The 13,153-nt window shown below is 42.9% G+C and overlaps 1 protein-coding gene across 1 annotated transcript in view; it reads left to right on the top strand.

Moving 5' to 3' along the window:
* Positions 1–13,153, top strand: part of TSPAN12 (tetraspanin 12) — a 317,079-nt gene that overhangs the window by 285,643 nt on the left and 18,283 nt on the right. The window lies entirely within an intron of this gene.

Below are 13,153 nucleotides of genomic sequence, written 5' to 3'. Positions count from 1 at the left end.
CATGTTTTACTTTCTAAGTACACCTGGGGAAATAAGCGCCTGAGGATTGCTCGTGCTATAATTACCAGAGAGCGACTTAAGGATGGCTTAGCCTTGCCGGATCTGAAACTATATTATATAGCGACGTTGGTTTCTATGCTGAGAGGTTGGGTTGGGCCATCTTTGGACACACCTTGGGTACATTTAGAGGAACATTTAACTAATGGATACTCCTTATCAGAGCTACTGCACCTTACTTTTTGGAACGTCCCTATGCCACGAGGTCTTAGCCCAATGGTTCAAGCATCTCTTGCTGCTTGGTCTAAGTACCATGCGTTGGCGGATGCAGACGAACCCCCCACTCTTGCATCTATACCCGTCTCACTGATTCAATCTCTGTTGCCCCACTCTGACCTGTCATCTTGGAGATCGAACTCCATTCAATGTGTAGGGGACCTAATGGAACGGGGAACACTGCAACCGTTTCACTCTTTATGTGAAAAGTACTCTCTCTCTCAGCGAGGGACTTTTATTGTAACGGGGTTCCGAAGGTGCACTCGGTCCCCCATTACCCGCAGACCTGTTGCTTAGCTTTAGGAATGAGGATCTGTGTTTGACCTCATTCCCAGGGCGGCTTTACTGCTGGGTGGCTCCCTGCTCCTAAGTCTGCCTTGAGCGCCGAGCTGATCACTCGGTGCTCAACTGGATGGTCTGTCGGTCATGTGACGCTGGCCACGTCACATGACCCTCACTCCCCACTATAAATACAGGCAACCTGCTAGCCACAGGTTGCCTGTTAATTTCTAGGTTCCTGGCTATTTGTTGGACTACTGAATACTCACCTGATTCCGTTCCCTGACGATCCTTTGCCTGCTCCTCCTGTACTGCGCCTCCGTCCTGGTATTGTGACCTCGGCTCCCACCTGACTACTCTCTTTCGACTCTTGTACTTCTCTACTCTCCTGGTATTTGACCCCTGCTTCTCCTGACCATTCTTTGCTTAACCCTTTGTACTGCGTAGCTCTCTTGGTTCTGACCCGGTCCGTTCATGTTCCGTATTTTGTCTTGTCTGTCTTCCCTGCACATATCCTAAGTTAGGGACTGTCGTCCAGTTGTCCCCTGTCATCAGGACTCGTGAGGCAAGTAGCCAGGGGTGAGGGTGGAGCACAGTGGTCACTATCCTTCCCCCTGTGTGTGTGTGGACGTGACCGTTACATTTATAAATACCTTCAGATCCGGCACCTGATCCAGGGTCTACACTCCACAAGGGTTAAAATGGATAGGCTAGCGAGAGTGTATATCATGGGCAATTCAAAGGGACTTAAGACTTTATACAATGCAATTCTACACCCGTCCCAATTTAAGCGATCCCACCCTATGATAGCTTGGGAGGTGGATCTGGGTCAACCGTTCTCGGACGCAGAATGGACACGCGCTATCAGGATGATACACAAACACTTGCAATGTATATCGCATGTCGAGTCGGCGCTAAAGACGGTTCTCAGATGGTATTACACCCCTGACAGGCTGGCGAGGATGTATGCATCGACCTCTAACTGTTGTTGGAGAGGGTGTGGCTGCAGGGGAACTTTATTCCATGTGTTGTGGCAGTTTCCTATTATACAAAGCTACTGGTTAGAGTGTCGTGAACTGCTGATTAAAACACTCCCCATTAAGATTAATTGGAATCCGCAATTGGTATCGTTATTCATAGGGGTCGATCTCTTGCCATTCTCTTACAGGCAGTTTCTCTGCATATTTTGTACAACGGCAAAATTGGTGTTGCTGAGGAGATGGAAAACTCCAGATGTACCGCCTATTAGCGACTTGATCACCGCTCTCAACAACACATATACATATGAAAAGATTTGGTTTCACCAAATTTCAGTCGCATTGGGCCTCCTGGGAGCAGTCTCCCTTATGCTCCTCCCCGTAACTTACTTTGTCCCGCTAAATAAAACCTGGATAGGCTATACCTTAGATATGGGACGCTAAGTAGTTATACACTGTGGGATCCGTTTATTTTCAGAGCTGGCATAGGCAGGCACCTCTTTGATGTGTAACACAGATATTCAGCAGGCAATAGTTTTATGTAAACTGTGTTTCTTTGTTGTTTCCTTGAAGCACTATTTGTAATATGTCTTATATTCAAAAATGGAAATAAAAACTATTGAAACAAAAGTCAATGTAGGACGGATCCGTTTTCTATTATGTCATAGAAAACGGATCCGTCCCCATTAATTTACATTGTGTGTCAGAACCGATCTCTTTGGCTCCGTTTCATCAGACGGACACCAAAACGCTGCAAGCAGCGTTTTGGTGTCCGCCTCCAAAGCGGAATGGAGACGGAACGGAGGCAAACTGATGCATTCTGAGTGGATCCTTTTCCATTCAGAGCCCTGAACGGATCTCTCAAACAGAAAGCCAAAACGCCAGTGTGAAAGTAGCCTAAGTCTCGGTGTGATATTGCTTGCATTCAGAAAACCCATTTGTTAGAGGGATTGCTCGCGACTATCACATAGAGACTTCCCATATATAAAGCATGCTACAGCTGCAACCAAAAAAGCCGGAGTTTGTATTCATAGAAACTCACTGACTTTGTCTGTTATATCTGAGCAGGTGGACCCAGGAGGGAGATTCATTGTATTAGTATGCACTATTAACGGCTTTTTGTTCACTCTGGTCAACATCTATGCACCTAACCGCTTACCATGCGCATTTGTTCGCTCTGTGCTGCGGAAGGTGAGGCTGATAGCAAAGGGGGAGTGTTGGTATGTGGAGACTTTAATATCCCTGTCTCTAGGCAATTGGATTGCTCTTCGGAGGCTGCTATGCAGAGAGAGGATTTACATACATTATTATTAGAGGAAGATCTCCATGATGTTTGGAGATATCAGCACGCAAATGAGAGAGATTTTTCACTCCTTGACTTAATTCTTATTCATATATTGATTCTTTTTTAGCTGATACTCTTATCCTGCCCTCTTGCCTGCAATCCTCTATTGCCCTAGTAACATCGTCAGATCATGCCCCGGTCACTCTTGTGCTGGATGACAGGAGTCCCCGTGCTCCACACTACCCCTGGCGCCTCAACCCTTACCTGTTGAAATCTCAAGAGGTGGTTGATAAGATCTCAGAGGCTCTACAGAGTTATTTCTCGATCAATGAGAATTTGGAAGTCTCAGATGTCACCCTATGGGAAGCACACAAGGCATTTTGTCAGAGGTTTGTTTTTGCAGGCTGCCTCCGCAGCCAAACGCAAGAGAGAAAAAGAACTTAAGGAGGCGATGGACCGCATCAGGGACTTGGAGGTTGATAACAAAACGCAACCAACACTCACACACTCATCCCAGCTCCTTCAGGCAAGGAATCAACTGCTCACACTTCTACTTTATAATTATGAGAACAATCTAACCCACTGCAGGGCTAAATACTATGCTATGGGAGACAGAGCCAGTGCGTTATTGTCCCGTAGAGTTAAACAAATGACGGCCAGGGCTAAAATTGCATATTTAGAAAGAAATCCAGACGACCGGATTACAGACCCTAAAGATATTGCTGAGGCCTTTGCATCCTATTACTCTAAATTGTACAACTTAAAAGATGATAATACGGTAACTCAACCTACAGAGGAATATATTACTTCCTTGTTAGCTGGAAAAAATCTTCCCAAATTGCCAAATCCGCTTTAAACGCCCCATTCACCAGACAAGAAATTAGCCACAGCATTAAAAGCATAAAAGGCCCCAGGACCTGATGGTCTCCCTAATGATTATTATAAGCTATTTTCTGTTGAAATAACCCCATATTTGCTACGTTTATTCCAGGCATGGCAGATGGCTGGTACGATCGACTCTATTCACCTCTCCGTGCCAATAACTACTCTGCCCAAAGCAGGTAAACCCCCCAACAAGCCTGAAAATTTTAGGCCTATAGCTTTGTTAAATTGTGACCTCAAGTTATACGCTAAGATGCTAGCCTCTCGCCTGCAACAAATTATACCCGACCTGGTGAATTCGGATCAAGTAGGCTTTGTAGCTGGCATGCAGAACTAAGATGGTACGAGGCGGCTGCTGCATCTCTTGCAGGTTATGCAGATCTCCAGGACCCCTGGTGCATTTCTCTCCCTAGATGCTGAAAAAGCCTTTGACAGGGTGCACTGGGGGTTTCTGGAGGCTGTTCTTAATAAATTTGGATTTAGATTTGCCGGCCCTATATTGCAGTGTATTCTGGCTCTATAAAGAAAAAGGGGGTCAGTCAGCACATCCCAATGCGCAGGGGCACGTTGCTATGGCTGAGAACAACACTGTAAAACAAAACATGCAATGCAACAGCTCTCTGCAAACCAAATAAAGTACAAAAATGCATAATAATTGCTAGTGCTATACTTATAAATTAGAGATGCTTGGCAAATCATTTTGTATAAAATTATTTGAGCCCCTCTGCCGCACGTCAAGGCAATCTCTGTAAGACGGGTTCCTAACACTAAATTCTACCTGTTATGTGCCATGACGGCTACCATACAATTCAGGGAGTGTAGGTTCCACATGCATGCTGTAGGTTCCACATGCATGCACAAGAATGCAATGAGAGTCCACAACTATATCTCTCCTGGTGCCAAATGGCTTCCAGCGAAGGAGGGAGAGCAGGCCAAGCTATACACTCACATTAATTAAAATCAGCCTATGGGGCAGACGAGCTGGTCAGGAGTGCACGACTGAGGTGTCAGCCACACCTCCAGTACAAACTGGCTCTATACTCCAATCCAATGGCTAAAGTACATGCATCAGGGTTTCTGTCCTCTCCTTTGCGAATTAGCAAGGTTGTCCGTCATCTTCGCTCTGGTGATGGAACCCTTGGCGGAGGCCATAAGATCTCACCCCAATATTATGGGAGTTCAAGTGAGTAACACTAATCACACTATTGGCTTATATGCAGATGATGTTATTGTCACATGTACGAAACTAGATACTTCCTTCCCTGCCCTTTTGGATGTTCTCACTCATTTCTCCCAGGTGTCTTATTATAAACTCAACTCCTCCAAGTCTCTGGTGCTTCCAATATTGCTGGAACCTCACACTGTCCAACACTTGTCTACTAAATAGCCTTTTGTGTGGTCCCCAGATGGTGTTCCCTTTTTGGGCATCACACTATGCTTTCCGGTCACAACAGTGGTGTCTCACAATATACAACTACTACTTAATACTCTCAAACCTGAAATCAGCAGGATCTCACGTCTAGAGCTCTCTTGGGTAGCCCGTATTCATATACAGTACAGACCAAAAGTTTGGACATACCTTCTCATTCAAAGAGTTTTCTTTATTTTCATGACTATGAAAATTGTAGATTCACACGGAAGGCATCAAAACTATGAATTAACACATGTGGAATTATATACATAACAAACAAGTGTGAAACAACAGAAAATATGTCATATTCTAGGTTCTTCAAAGTAGCCACCTTTTTCTTTGATTACTGCTTTGCACACTCTTGGCATTCTCTTGATGAGCTTCAAGAGGTAGTCCCCTGAAATGGTTTTCACTTCACAGGTGTGCCCTGTCAGGTTTAATAAGTGGGATTTCTTGCCTTATAAATGGGGTTGGGACCATCAGTTGCGTTGAGGAGAAGTCAGGTGGATACACAGCTGATAGTCCTACTGAATAGACTGTTAGAATTTGTATTATGGCAAGAAAAAAGCAGCTAAGTAAAGAAAAACGAGTGACCATCATTACTTTAAGAAATTAAGGTCAGTCAGTCAGCCGAAAAATTGGGAAAACTTTGAAAGTAAGGGCTATTTGACCATGAAGGAGAGTGATGGGGTGCTGCGCCAGATGACCTGGCCTCCACAGTCACCGGACCTGAACCCAATCGAGATGGTTTGGGGTGAGCTGGACCGCAGAGTGAAGGCAAAAGGGCCAACAAGTGCTAAGCATCTCTGGGAACTCCTTCAAGACTGTTGGAAGACCATTTCAGGGGACTACCTCTTGAAGCTCATCAAGAGAATGCCAAGAGTGTGCAAAGCAGTATTTAAAGCAAAAGGTGGCTACTTTGAAGAACCTAGAATATGACATATTTTCAGTTGTTTCACACTTGTTTGTTATGTATATATTTCCACATGTGTTAATTCATAGTTTTGATGCCTTCATAGTCATGAAAATAAAGAAAACTCTTTGAATGAGAAGGTGTGTCCAAACTTTTGGTCTGTACTGTATGTAAGATGATATTTCTGCCGAAGATATTGTATATGCTTAGATATGTACCCTTACCTGTGAACAAATCTTCCCTTATTGAAATGGAGAATCTCCTGATGCAATTTATATGGGGGAATAAACAGCCTAGGGTAGCCCAAAAGGTGCTTTACTACCCTTTCTTAATGGGTGGGATGAGTGTACCCAGTATTAGCGCATACTATAGGGCAGCCGCTTTTGATGCCATGAGAGAGTGGTTCAATCTATCTCTAACACATAAATTGGTCCAGATTGAGAATGCCCTGATCAGGGGGGCCCCTCTCAGAATATATGCTGAAGCTTCATACCTCCACCCTGTGCGGAAACCTTGCCCCCTAACCACTGTATCTTATTCCTTTAACATCTGGAAGAGTTTCCTTGCTTCTCCAAAAAGAATGATCATAACCTTTGAATTGCTATCCATTAGATGCCTAGAACCCCATATACTGGGATTGTCTTTACTAGGGTGGGAAAGCAGAGGATTAAAAACAATGCACCTACTTTATGAAGGGGAAATACTTTTGCCGTTTGAAAAACTTAGAACTTAATTTAATCTCCTCAAATCCTCTTTCTACCAATACCTGCAGATTAGGCATTTCTTGACTACTAACTCTGCCCCTGGCCAGACGGTACACAGGCCTTTTATGCGTCAGACCAGACTTTCCAAGGCCTCTCTCCATTATATCGCTTTATAAACCAACCACACAAGGATGAGAAACTCCCCTTTATGCTAAAATGGGAGCAAGACCTTCAAGCTAATTTTACCATAGAGCAATGGAGACAGGCCTGTAAGTGGTTAACTTGTACCTCTCTTTGTGTCAACCATATAGAGCAAGTCAAGTAGGTACAATTGCGCTGGTACCTTACACCAGACAGATTGGCTCATTCTATAGTAGGCTACTCCAATACATGCTGGAAACACTGTTCTGGTATTGGTACTTTATTTCACACCTGGTGGACGTGCCCTAGTATTCTCCCCTTTTGGAGGGAAGTCTTCCAACTGCTCTCCCGCATTGATAAAAGAAAGGATTGCGCTACAAGAGAAGATTCTTTTAAATGTTCTTATTTTCTCTCTCTTACATTCGGAAAAAATCTTCAGTTGAATGTACCCAGTATTATGTATGCGGATGCGGATGTATGCGATATACTCACAAAGATCACTCGTAATGCGCATAGAAAGAGACCGGTGTGTCTTCAATCAAGGAGCTTTAGTTGTGAAGCAGGCAGGGACCAGGAGCCGTCAATTCAGGAGATCTTTATCTGAACTACGATCCCACCAGCAGAGCGTCACTTTGAGATATCACCCGTCTCACACTTCCATAGAACTCGGAAAGGAAGGAAGGCGCAGAAATAGTGAAGTACATACCAGTGGTTGCAGATAAAAATGGTTTATTGTACTTACAAAAATGCAGGAATAAAATCGTATTAAGAACAATATATGTTGCCCGACCCGGGTTTCGCCATGATGCTTCGTCTGGGGCGTTAATTACTGAGTGAAGACAACCGTGACCTCTAAACCTATTTAAAACATTTTATTGTATTTCATTGATAAAAAGGAGGGGGGAAAAACGGAAACCACAAGATTCCAACCACACATATACATAACAAAATCGGACATTATCATGAGAACTTAATAGCAGAGATATAATACGTATCAGTTGAAGGACCTATAGCTCCTCCTATTTACAAAACTACTAGCTACTATCTTCGTACCTAAACTATACAGGCATTGACATCACATTCTATATTTAACCCCTGAGGTTGAATAGTATTTAACAAATACATCCACTCTACCTCCCTCCTATTTAAAATTGCAACAAAATCTCCTCCACGAACAGGGGTATGGACTATCTTGACCCCAGTAAAACGCAGACCCCTGGGATTTTTTTGATGATGGATTTTAACCACCTCAGCCCCCAGTGCTTAAACACCCTGAAAGACCAGGCCACTTTTTACACTTCTGACCTACACTACTTTCACCGTTTATTGCTCGGTCATGCAACTTACCACCCAAATGAATTTTACCTCCTTTTCTTCTCACTAATAGAGCTTTCATTTGGCGGTATTTCTTTGCTGCTGACATTTTTACTTTTTTTGTTATTAATCGAAATTTAACGATTTTTTTGCCAAAAAATGACATTTTTCACTTTCAGTTGTAAAATTTTGCAAAAAAAACGAGATCCATATATAAATTTTGCTCTAAATTTATTGTTCTACATGTCTTTGATAAAAAAAAAATGTTTGGGTAAAAAAAAAAAATGGTTTGGGTAAAAGTTATAGCGTTTACAAACTATGGTACAAAAATGTGAATTTCCGCTTTTTGAAGCAACTCTGACTTTCTGAGCACCTGTCATGTTTCCTGAGGTTCTACAATGCCCAGACAGTACAAACACCCCACAAATGACCCCATTTCGGAAAGTACACACCCTAAGGTATTCGCTGATGGGCATAGTGAGTTCATAGAACTTTTTTTTTTTTGTCACAAGTTAGCGGAAAATGCTGATTTTTTTTTTTTTTTTCTTACAAAGTCTCATATTCCACTAACTTGTGACAAAAAATAAAAAATTCTAGGAACTCGCCATGCCCCTCACGGAATACCTTGGGGTGTCTTCTTTCCAAAATGGGGTCACTTGTGGGGTAGTTATACTGCCCTGGCATTCTAGGGGCCCAAATGTGTGGTAAGGAGTTTGAAATCAAATTCTGTAAAAAATGACCTTTGAAATCCGAAAAGTGCTCTTTGGAATATGGGCCCCTTTGCCCACCTAGGCTGCAAAAAAGTGTCACACATCTGGTATCTCCGTACTCAGGAGAAGGTGGGGAATGTGTTTTGGGGTGTCATTTTATATATACCCATGCTGGGTGAGAGAAATATCTTGGCAAAAGACAACTTTTCCCCTTTTTGTTATACAAAGTTGGCATTTGACCAAGATATTTATCTCACCCAGCATGGGTATATGTAAAAAGACACCCCAAAACACATTCCTCAACTTCTCCTGAATACAGAGATACCAGATGTGTGACACTTTTTTGCAGCCTAGGTGGGCAAAGGGGCCCATATTCCAAAGAGCACCTTTCGGATTTCACAGGTCATTTTTTACAGAATTTGATTTCAAACTCCTTACCACACATTTGGGCCCCTAGAATGCCAGGGCAGTATAACTACCCCACAAGTGACCCCATTTTGGAAAGAAGACACCCCAAGGTATTCCGTGAGGGGCATGGCGAGTTCCTAGAATTTTTTATTTTTGGTCACAAGTTAGTGGAAAATGATGATTTTTCTTTTTTTTTTTTTTTTTTTCATACAAAGTCTCATATTCCACTAACTTGTGACAAAAAATAAAAACTTCCATGAACTCACTATGCCCATCAGCGAATACCTTGGGGTCTCTTCTTTCCAAAATGGGGTCACTTGTGGGGTAGTTATACTGCCCTGGCATTCTAGGGGCCCAAATGTGTGGTAAGGAGTTTGAAATCAAATTCTGTAAAAAATGACCTTTGAAATCCGAAAAGTGCTCTTTGGAATATGGGCCCCTTTGCCCACCTAGGCTGCAAAAAAGTGTCACACATCTGGTATCTCCGTACTCAGGAGAAGGTGGGGAATGTGTTTTGGGGTGTCATTTTATATATACCCATGCTGGGTGAGAGAAATATCTTGGCAAAAGACAACTTTACCCCTTTTTGTTATACAAAGTTGGCATTTGACCAAGATATTTATCTCACCCAGCATGGGTATATGTAAAAAGACACCCCAAAACACATTCCTCAACTTCTCCTGAATACAGAGATACCAGATGTGTGACACTTTTTTGCAGCCTAGGTGGGCAAAGGGGCCCATATTCCAAAGAGCACCTTTCGGATTTCACAGGTCATTTTTTACAGAATTTGATTTCAAACTCCTTACCACACATTTGGGCCCCTAGAATGCCAGGGCAGTATAACTACCCCACAAGTGACCCCATTTTGGAAAGAAGACACCCCAAGGTATTCCGTGAGGGGCATGGCGAGTTCCTAGAATTTTTTATTTTTGGTCACAAGTTAGTGGAAAATGATGATTTTTCTTTTTTTTTTTTTTTTCATACAAAGTCTCATATTCCACTAACTTGTGACAAAAAATAAAAACTTCCATGAACTCACTATGCCCATCAGCGAATACCTTGGGGTCTCTTCTTTCCAAAATGGGGTCACTTGTGGGGTAGTTATACTGCCCTGGCATTCTAGGGGCCCAAATGTGTGGTAAGGAGTTTGAAATCAAATTCAGTAAAAAATGACCTGTGAAATCCGAAAGGTGCTCTTTGGAATGTGGGCCCCTTTGCCCACCTAGGCTGCAAAAAAGTGTCACACATCTGGTATCTCCGTACTCAGGAGAAGTTGAGGAATGTGTTTTGGGGTGTCTTTTTACATATACCCATGCTGGGTGAGATAAATATCTTGGTCAAATGCCAACTTTGTATAAAAAAATGGGAAAAGTTGTCTTTTGCCAAGATATTTCTCTCACCCAGCATGGGTATATGTAAAATGACACCCCAAAACACATTCCCCACCTTCTCCTGAGTACGGAGATACCAGATGTGTGACACTTTTTTGCAGCCTAGGTGGGCAAAGGGGCCCATATTCCAAAGAGCACCTTTCGGATTTCACAGGTCATTTTTTACAAAATTTGATTTCAAACTCCTTACCACACATTTGGGCCCCTAGAATGCCAGGGCAGTATAACTACCCCACAAGTGACCCCATTTTGGAAAGAAGAGACCCCAAGGTATTCGCTGATGGGCATAGTAAGTTCATGGAAGTTTTTATTTTTTGTCACAAGTTAGTGGAATATGAGACTTTGTATGGAAAAAAAATAAATAAAAAAATCATCATTTTCCACTAACTTGTGACAAAAAATAAAAAATTCCAGGAACTTGCCATGCCCCTCACGAAATACCTTGGGGTGTCTTCTTTCCAAAATGGGGTCACTTGTGGGGTAGTTATACTGCCCTGGCATTTTCCAGGGGCCCTAATGTGTGGTAAGTAGGTAAATGACCTGTGAAATCCGAAAGGTGCTCTTTGGAATATGGGCCCCTTTGCCCACCTAGGCTGCAAAAAAATGTCACACATCTGGTATCTCCGTACTCAGGAGAAGGTGGGGAATGTGTTTTGTGGTGTCATTTTACATATACCCATGCTGGGTGAGAGAAATATCTTGGCAAAAGACAACTTTTCCCATTTTTTTATACAAAGTTGGCATTTGACCAAGATATTTATCTCACCCAGCATGGGTATATGTAAAAAGACACCCCAAAACACATTCCTCAACTTCTCCTGAATACAGAGATACCAGATGTGTGACACTTTTTTAAAGCCTAGGTGGGCAAAGGGGCCCAAATTCCTTTTAGGAGGGCATTTTTAGACATTTGGATACCAGACTTCTTCTCACGCTTTGGGGCCCCTAAAATGCCAGGGCAGTATAAATACCCCACATGTGACCCCATTTTGGAAAGAAGACACCCCAAGGTATTCAATGAGAGGCATGGCGAGTTCATTGAAAAAAAAAATTTTGGCACAAGTTAGCGGAAATAGATTTTTTTGATTTTGTTCTCACAAAGTCTCCCTTTCCGCTAACTTGGGACAAAAATTTCAATCTTTCATGGACTCAATATGCCCCTCAGCGAATACCTTGGGGTGTCTTCTTTCCAAAATGGTGTTATTTGTGGGGTGTTTGTACTGCCCTGGCATTTGAGGGTCTCCGCAATCATTACATGTATGCCCAGCATTAGGAGTTTCTGCTATTCTCCTTATATTGAGCATACGGGTAATGAGATTTTTTTTTTCCATTCAGCCTCTGGGCTGAAAGAAAAAAATGAACAGCACAGATTTCTTCATTCGCATCGATCAATGTGGATGAAAAAATCTCTGCCAGAAAAAGAAAAAGGAGGGGAAAGGCGTCTGCCAGGACATAGGAGCTCCGCCCAACATCCATACCCACTTCAGCTCGTATGCCCTGGCAAACCAGATTTCTCCATTCACATCAATCGATGTGGATGAATAAATCATTGCCGGGATTTTTTTTTTTATATATACAAAGTGTTTGCCAAAGTATATGAACACCGCCACCTCCTCAGCTCATATGCTTCGGCAAACATATCTTTTACTGCAGAGGAGAAATCTCGTCTTGCAGCGCCGCATACACCGACTTGCGTGTAATCTGACAGCAGCGCAATGCTTCTGTCCAAATGCACATCAGTGCTGCAGCTGGTCGATCGGTTGGTCCACCTGGAAGGTAAAAAAAACAAAACAAAAAAGAAAAAACCAGGCCGCAAAGCAATAACTTTATTAACTTTAGAACAAAACATATTAACTTTTTTTTAACTTTTTTACTTACCGGTAATTTTTTTTTTGTTTAGTTTTTTTTACCTTTATAGAACAAACCTCTCCTTCCCCATGGGACAATGTGCAAAGCGCAAATCGCCCAAAGATGTGGCGAAGTACGTTATGCATTTTATCCCAGGTGAAAGGAGAGGTTTGCAGCAGCTGAGAGAGAAAGGGCCCTAATAGCCCTGTGTGCCTGTCCTGTGAGATGCAATCCCTATGCTAGGTGTACCTGTGTGTGGTACTTCCGGAAACACTCACCAAAGCATAGGGCAGGGTGGTCAGGACAGTCAGGACAGAAATAGCGGGTGTCACGCCTTATTCCACTCCTGCTACAGACACAACATCTTTTTCGGGGTGACGGTTGGGTTGAGGTACCAGGAACGACACTGGGGAAATGTCGCTCGTGTAGACGGCTAACTACACTGGTGGATGGGGCCACGGAACCTCCTGGGTAAAGGAGGTTCTCGATGATCTCTTCCTGGAATTTGAGGAAAGATCGTGTTCTCCCAGCCTTACTGTAGAGAACAAAACTATTGTACAGCGCCAATTGAATTAAATATACAGACACCTTCTTATACCAGCGTCTGGTTCTGC

The sequence above is a fragment of the Bufo bufo genome, chromosome 1 (genome assembly GCF_905171765.1).
Source record: "Bufo bufo chromosome 1, aBufBuf1.1, whole genome shotgun sequence".
Lineage (NCBI taxonomy): Eukaryota > Metazoa > Chordata > Amphibia > Anura > Bufonidae > Bufo > Bufo bufo.
Note: the sequence above shows the minus strand (reverse complement) of the source record. Positions and strands in the feature narration are given on the sequence as shown.